The following is a 7,739-nucleotide window of genomic DNA, read 5'->3' as shown; positions in this document are numbered from 1 at the left end:
CCACCCTACCCCTCTGGTCCCTAAGGCTGGGTACACACTGGCAGATATATTGGCCGATCAATTGTGCTGCACCTATCTGCAGATATATCTGTCCATCGTGCTGTATGCACAGGCAGTCAGCCGACTGCCTGTACATTTGGAGCAGAGGCCGTGGGAAGGGGGGCGAGACGTGAACCCTGGGGAGGGGGAGCCGCAGCCAGATGATGGTTGTTCAGTGTGTATGATCTGCAGATATATCTTTGAGGTGTGTACCCAGCTTTAGACACAGTACCCCTCCAACCCAGGGACATACACTTAACAACCTATTTTTTTCCTGTGGAGGCCAATTTTCTTGCTTTATTTTAGGGGGGAAATGGGTTTTATATTTTCCTGTGGGGGCTAAAGTGCTTTTTTTATTTTCTGTTGGGGGTCAATGTGTGAAAACAAAACAATATGTCTTATGGTTTCGTGTAGGGGGCCAATGTATTTGTTTTTTACCTGTGGGGGCCAATGTGTCTATTTTTTTCGTCTGCGCATGCATCTGAGTTGCACCGTGCATGCTTCCCGATGGTGTTTGTATGGCGTTGCAGTACAAATTCAGATGCATGCAGTGTATTAGAAATGTGTTGGGCACTCCTAGGTGGTTAGAGGGGGTTGGCTAAGCAGACGCAGATGTAATGTAGTATGGGCGTGTTGATGACACGAAGGACAGATGTAGCATGATTGCAGCGTCTGCAGACACTGGAAGTAGGCATCTCAGTCCTTGCATATTTGGATGTACACCAGGGAGAGGCATCGTAGCTGCATTTGCCTAAAGTCACAGATAAGATACAACTGCTGCAAAAGATGAAGAAGAAGGCCGCAACTGCATCCAACTCAGAATTAGGCCCTCTGAGGAATTACCCCGCCCCCATTAGGGCTGCTTCCATAAAATACCCAGGCTGGTTTTGTATCCCAATCCGCCCCTGGTTACAGCTTGCGGCAGACCTGCAAGCTGCACTTACCGCGGATTTCTGTTCGCACCCTCGTGAGGAGCGAAAAGAAATCCACGGTAAGTAGGGCTTACGGGTGCTTAAACTCACTCTATCAGTTAGCCGTGCTTACCATGCTCTGGGCGTTAAACCGGGAGCTGCAGTCATGCGGTAAGTCCCATGGCTAATTGGAGGGCCCCCAAGTGTTTGAATGAAAGTGTGAATGTTTCTAAAATGTGGGGAAAGATGTGTAATAAACAGTGCTTACTTAGTAGTGCACGGAAATGCATATTTACTTAACAGGGGAGGAATAACCATAGGCTTGAACTGTGTGTTCCTGGTGGACCAGTGACTCATTTTAAATATATTTTCTGCTCTGCCAGCCTCATTGGGGCCAGCACTGGGTAATTGGTGGCCTGCCTCAACATATATGTTCTTCCTGGTGTCTAGCCCTTGCTGGGGACCAGCACCTTATTGAATGAGCTGACCAGATCAGCCCAGTCCCAGAACTGGTCTGTCTCTACACTTTCCCCTCCCTCTCCAAAGACATGGTGGCTGATGGGGTCTGCTCTTCCTCCATCTGATTCTAACAGACGGCCTCAGCGAGGGCAGTGCCGATAGTCACAGAACACAGAAACTACAGCTTTGTGGCTATCCACACTGGAAGCACCCTCTATACTAAAGCCAGGGCCAGATTAAAGGCTGCATAGACCTGGTGCTGAAAATTATTAAAGGTCTATTCTGAGAAGGGTTGGACCTGTGACCAGTGCCGTGTGGGTGTGGCCATTGCCACGTGAGTGTGTACACTCCCTACAATATCAGTCCCAATGTCTCCATATATATGTAACAAAAATGAAAAAGTAAATGCAATTTTTATACTTAATGATTTATAGTCGACTGTATGACCTGCTGAGTGACTGGTCATCTTCATGCTGCCATGATGAATGATGATGGGCCTATTTTTATGTGGAGGCCTTAAACTGTAGTCTCATCTGCCCCATTGTTAATCTGGCCCTAACTAGAGCTGCTGTGTTGGTACTTGAGCTTCTCCATCGGGTAAAAAGGATGGGAAGACACAAATCTGGGGATTTCATGACTAGGAGGCTGCCTGTGTTTGTCCATCTGTGGTTGTATGCCACGTCCCACCATACTCTGGCAGTGGCAACTGTAGTGCCAATCAGCTTCTGTCATTTCATAGACTGTTCTAGATAAATGATAGCTAGATGCTGAACGGTTGCTATGGGCAACTTTTCTTTATTTTGCTGGAAGGGTTGATACATCTCCAATCTGCTCGCCTATACGATGGATACAGGATCACTGAGAACTGTTGTGCCTTCCCCTGCTTTACAATTTTCATTCTGACTTTACTCCATACCGTCATAAATGTACGTCTAGTGTAAGGGCAATATTTCTTTTATACAACATTGGCATAATCTCTGTTAATCCATTCATGAGTAAAAGGTGGTTTATACTGATTAGTTCAACTACTCCTCTCCTCCATCCTGGTTACTTCATCTCATGCTCGTGTCTAAGAATTTGCCTGTGCAGCCCCACTTCACTGGAATGAGCTCCCTCGCTCGATCAGGCTCTCCCCGACCTTGCAGAGCTTCAAACGTGCACTGAAAACCCATTTGGTTCATCAAAGCATACCCTTCCACCACATAACCATGTTACCAGGTCTGTGTCCCTCCCGCCTCAGCCATCTCTACCTTCCTTACTTCCTGCACTCAGGTCCCCCTCTACACACTCATGCCTCATGTCATCCGTCCGTCTCCCCTCTCCCCTAGATTGTAAGCTCCAAGGAGCAGGGTCCTCCCCCACTGTCTCACAGCCCTCTTCTCTAGCACTTCTATGACAGCCTTCACCTTCAGAGCTGTATTGTGTATGGAGAATTGTGTTGCTAATTGTTACTTGTGTTCGGTTTATATTTTGGTCACTGTAATGTAATGTTCTGTTTATCCTTTACTGTATGTATGGAGCTGCGGACCACTTGTGGTGCCCTATAAATAAAATGTAATAATAAAATAATAATCTACATCAAGAAAAGAGTAATAATAAATGCAGAGATTATCTTACTTTGCACTGAGATAAAACAAGCAGCATTGCATCTTTCTTGTGGGGTCAAGGGCCCTACACACGGTACGATTTGCAAACAATCCAATCTCGTTTGCAATCTCCCTTGAACTCTCCCCGACAGCTCCAGTAAAAAATGTGCAAAGTGAAAAGCTGCACAATGTTCACCAGATCTATCGTGCACAATCTAATGATTTGCATATTCATATAGATCAGTGATTTTCAACCTTTTTCAACTCGAGGCACACTAGGCAAGATTTTAAAATTGCCAAGGCACACCATCCGGCGATGCGGCGTGCGCGACCTATGCAAAAACATACACATTGGCTCTCACATAAAAAAACACGCATTGGCCTTCACAGGAATAAAACACACATACAATGGCCCCAAAGATATAACACACACATACATTGGCCCCCACAGAAAAAAAAAACATAGACCCCCCACAGAAAAAAAATAACATAGGCAACCACAGAAAAAAAAAATAACAAGGACCCCCACAGAAACAAACAAAAAAACAACAACACATTGCTCTCCACAAAATCAAATCATAATGGCTACCACATCAAAAATAAATGTACATTTTTTTAGACTTACCTGCCTGTCATTGGCTGCAGGTTCCCACGGTGCAGAGCTGTCAGCAGTGGCTGGCTGGTCGCGGGCGGCTAGGAGGAAAGGGCTTCCTGGCCGCTGGAGGGAGAGATGTACTGGCTGGCCACGGGCGGGTGGGAGAGAAGGGGTGGCTGGTCGCGGGCGGGTAGTACTGGTTGGCCGCAGGCAGGAGTTAGTGAAGGGGTGGCTAACCGCTGGCGAAGGTAGGAATACTGCCTGGTCGCAGGCGGGAAGGAGAGAAGGACTGGCTGGCCGCAAGCGGGAGGAAAGGACTGGCTGAGACTCTGTTGGGGCGGGCAGGCAGGCCAGACAGGCAACGCGGCATGCGTGACCTGTGATGTCACGCTGCCGCGTTCAGGCAGGTCACGGCCCGGGCGTGCCCCTGAGCCTCCGAGAGGAGCTCAGTGGCAGCGCTGCCCGGGCCGCAGCTCTTTAATGTGACCGGCGACTCTACCGCTGCGGCACACCTCACAACCGCCCGCGGCACAGCGGTTGAAAACCTCTGATATAGATCGTGTGCGATAGCACAGAGATGCTTGCATGTATCAGGGAGATCCGTGCTACATGCATCTGTCTGTAAAAAAATAACCCCGCCTCGCCCCGCATACAGATGCATGTAGTACGGATATCCCCCATCCATGCTACATGTATCTGTGTATACACACGGAACGAGGTGTGCCAAATCGTTAAAGATAGTTCGATATCTTTCTGCAGGTTCAATTGATCAGCGACAGTGGGAGCGCATATTGGCATCGTAATCATGCCCACACACAGCACTTTTTAAGCGATTGGTCATTCCAATCGATTGAAATCTGTCAAATCATGTAAAAAATTGTACCGCGTGTGGGGGCCTTTAGATGGGTCAAGGTTGTGGGTGGCTGCAGCGTTTGGTCACAGCACTTCTTTAAGCATTGATTGGTGTTTGAACAAAAAGTGTTATAGCAGTAGGTATTACTTATCGAAGCTACTTTCTAAGATATACAATCTAGTCTAGTTCACCATATCCTAGTAATATTAAGCGCTAACATCTTATTACATAGTGTGGATCTGAATGACACCAGCACCACCGAGTGGCAGGCTTTGAATTTAAAATGACAATTGGTTCACCGCAAAAAAAAAAAAAAAAAAGGGATATTTATATAGCACCAGTATATGCTGCAGAATTTTTACATTATAGTTGTAATCTTATTTTTTTCCAATCAAGTAAACATGGTAAAAATGCATGAAAGTCAGAATAAAAGAAATAATTTTATATTGAATGTATTTATTTTTATGTGTACCAGCAGATCGATACATACAAATTAATTAACTGACTTTTTTGTGGCTTGCAATGATATGACAAATGCTCACCTCATACTGAATCAAGTTGGAAGTCTTTTTACCCTGATGCTTTGTGAAGGTTACTATGTCCCTATTTTCCTAGGACAGTCCTTTGTTTACATTCAAATTCTGTATATTCGGCTATTTTTTCCTCTATTTTATACTCCGATTATTGGAATATGCTCTTGTAATGGTCTGATTTGGGACTGACTCTAAGATTAGATGTAAATGCTGCCGTTCAGATATATTTGGATGTCGTGTCCATATGTGGAAAGTAAACCTTTGGAGAGTAATGGTAATAACTATATCGCTGACTGATCGTCCTGCACCATCCCGGTGTGCTGGCTGATCGTTCATCCAGCACACCACCGGCAGGCCAGGCCAGCGACCCACGATCAACTATCCCGGGTCCCTAAGTAACCTGGTCGATATCGGTCGATGGTCGATATCGTCCATAAGTGCCCACGCATCGCTGGTAGGCACCAAAAATGAACGATCTGAACGATAACAATATGGTAATTTTTATCGTACCGTGTGTACGCACCATAAGGGACTAGTTTTGCATAGCAGAAGTGTCACAATGAAGTTTTGATATATAAAGTACCCTTCTCATCGCCGGAGATACTCTCCTGTTTTCAATGTTGGTGACATCATGTCATGCCCGATGCCGCAGGCAGGCAGTGGCCTCTCACATACAAGATGCTCCACTGCCCTGATAACACAAGAAGAATGAGGAGCTGAATGGAGCTAGAGATAGACAGGCAGCTGAAGTTTTCTAATGGTCTCTAGGTGGGGGTGATTGGATGCTAGGAGGGTGAATTGGTTAATGAATGCTGGGTAGGGGGAGGTGAATGGGTGTCTACCTAGCTGGGACGGGTGAATTGATTAATGGATTCTTGGAAAGGCATGGGTAATGAGTGCTTGGAAGTTAATAGGTGCTGAGTGGGGGGTGAATGATTTAATGGGTGTTGACAGTGGATGAATTTGTTATGAATTTGTTATACCACTTTCAGACAGAAAATGGCAAAAAACCCGGCTTTTACCTGGCATTTGCGTGCCAGGTATTTTGCCATTTTCTGTCTGATACCCCGTTCACACTAGAAAATTACCGGGTAAAAGTGAATTACCTGGTAGTTTAATTTTCAAACAACCCAGGATTTTTCCCTGTGTGACAGGTTCATCCCAGGACTAAATTCCTGGGTCTCCAACCCTGCAAAAAACTAGGGTCGGAGACCCTGGGAAATATCACAAGGAAAAATCCCGGATTGTTTAGCAAATTACAGGGTAAAAGTGAATTACCCAGTAATTTCATTTTCAGTGTGAAAGGGGTATTAGTGAGTACTGGGTGGGTGAATTGATGTATTCTTGAAGAGGAATTTGTTAGTTGGTTGGGTGAATTGAGTAATGCTATATATTTTTATAATTGATTAATGATTCTTGAGGAGACGTTTATAAGTACTGAGTGTTGGGCGACTGGGTGCTGGGAGTGAATTGATAATTGCATGGGCGTAGCTGTAGCAAGTGATGTATTTGATATGAGGCCCAGTGGCTTAGGACCAGGACAGGTCATATAGTTCTCAAAATTGCCTGCTAAGCAATAGGGTCCAGACCATTGCCCGGCCTGGAAAGGGATACTCGTCAGTGCTCATACATGTGGATGTCTCTCCCTCAGTAAAGAATCATACTTACATGAGTCATCTCCTGCACTCCCATTTCACCCTCACAGGTACAGCTGAGCTATACAGTGAGCTCGGAACTGTCAGAGAGTAGGCTTTTACTTGAAGTGAGCTGGGGGGTGGGAACTGAGCTCCGAGATTGAATGTCCCAGAAAAGGGCAGTGTGCTGAAATTAAGAAGGTATTTGCTCAAAGTGGAATCTCCTGCACTAGGAAGTATCCCCTACAGGTAGGAGCTGGGTGGTCCTTCTCACTTGTCTACACTCACTGAAAACAGCAATCTTCTCACACCTGAAGGCCCTGTGTGAGCATGCCATTTAAGATTTTAAAGCTGCACTGCAAGTATTTCAATTGACTAATAAGGTGAGATATCATAGTAGGTCAATGGGATATCTCTTACCAGACTTCTATGTAGAATAGGGCTGCTTATGAGATGATATTCCATTTTTAGAGAGCGGTGTGTTTAGTGTTCATTATACTGGTAAGGATGTGTGTTGTGTAGTGGATGTCAGTGTATTAAGGGGTATTGTAATGTGGCATAATATGAACTTGAGAGCATGGTAATGTTACATAAAATAAACTGCAGCACTAGAATATGGCACAATATGAACTGGAGACACTGTAATGTGGCATAATCTGGACGTGGGATAATTTGAACAGGGTGCACTAATGTAGCATATTATGAATTGGAGTACATTGTAATATGAACTGGAGGACATGGTAATGTTACAAAACATTAACTTGGGCCACTACAGTGTGGCATAATGTGGACTGGGGACACTGTGGTATAATGTGAACTGGTGCACTTACGTGGGACATAAAATTAACTAGGGCGCTACTATGGGATATAAAATGAACAACTGCTGTAGAAGGATGTGTCGCTCTAAAAGCATTTGTTGCTTGGAGTACTGGGAGGGTGAAGGATATATATTTTTTTTTTTGAAGAGCAATGTTTTAATGTGTACTGGGGCTGGAGTAATTGATTAGTGGATTCCTGAGGGTAATGGGTTTATGGGGGCTGGGAGGGGGTTAAATGGGGTTGATTGGGGTGAAGGTGAATGGACACTGTGTTGATTCTGTTAACAATGTGTAATACATTTACAATGCTT

The sequence above is a fragment of the Taudactylus pleione genome, unplaced genomic scaffold (assembly GCF_031769625.1).
Source record: "Taudactylus pleione unplaced genomic scaffold, aTauple2 ptg000102l, whole genome shotgun sequence".
Classification (NCBI taxonomy): Eukaryota; Metazoa; Chordata; class Amphibia; order Anura; family Myobatrachidae; genus Taudactylus; species Taudactylus pleione.
Note: the sequence above shows the minus strand (reverse complement) of the source record.